The following is a 648-nucleotide window of genomic DNA, read 5'->3' as shown; positions in this document are numbered from 1 at the left end:
TCATCCCTCAAAACCTCCCAGACTAACCGATGAGTGACACCCATGTCGTGTCCAACAACTCGAGTACTTGTCGTACTCGTAGGTACTTCCACGAAGCGCTCGAGACAGTCCCTTCAAATGCAGCACCCGTCGTGTTCGAAGTCTTCCAGCATCAACATCCTATCCCGCTAACGAGCCTGTTTCGCCAAGTCGCGGCGAATTGCTGTAAACGCTTGCGGGTGTGAGTGGCGTCTTGCTCAGCACCGCTCCTCATACAACCGTCGAGCTTCATGCGCATTACCGTCGGATAGTTCATCAACAAAAAACATATATCGTTGAAACTTCGTGGCAGATTAAAACTGTGTGCCCGACCGAGACTCGAACTCGGGACCTTTGCCTTTCGCGGGCAAGTGCTCTACCAACTGAGCTACCCGAGCACGGCTCACGCCCCGTCCTCACAGCTTTACTTCTGCCAGTACTTCGTCTCCTACCTTCCAAACTTTACAGAAGCTCTCCTGCGAAACTTGCAGAACTAGCACTCCTGAAAGAAAGGATACTGCGGAGACATGGCTTAGCCACAGCCTTGGGGATGTTTCCAGAAAACTGTGAGGACGGGGCGTGAGCCGTGCTTGGGTAGCTCAGTTGGTAGAGCACTTGCCCGCGAAAGGC

The 648-nt window shown here is 53.2% G+C and overlaps 1 non-coding gene across 1 annotated transcript; it reads right to left on the bottom strand.

The window, feature by feature from the left end:
• Window positions 1-342: 342 nt before the first annotated feature.
• Window positions 343-417, bottom strand: Trnas-cga (transfer RNA serine (anticodon CGA)). The gene has a single exon. It is a non-coding gene; the product is annotated as a tRNA-Ser (tRNA).
• Between the last annotated feature and the right edge of the window lie 231 nt (window positions 418-648).

Source organism: Schistocerca gregaria, chromosome 9 (genome assembly GCF_023897955.1).
Source record: "Schistocerca gregaria isolate iqSchGreg1 chromosome 9, iqSchGreg1.2, whole genome shotgun sequence".
In the NCBI taxonomy this organism is placed as follows: Eukaryota; Metazoa; Arthropoda; class Insecta; order Orthoptera; family Acrididae; genus Schistocerca; species Schistocerca gregaria.
This window is presented reverse-complemented; position numbering and strand designations above follow the sequence as displayed.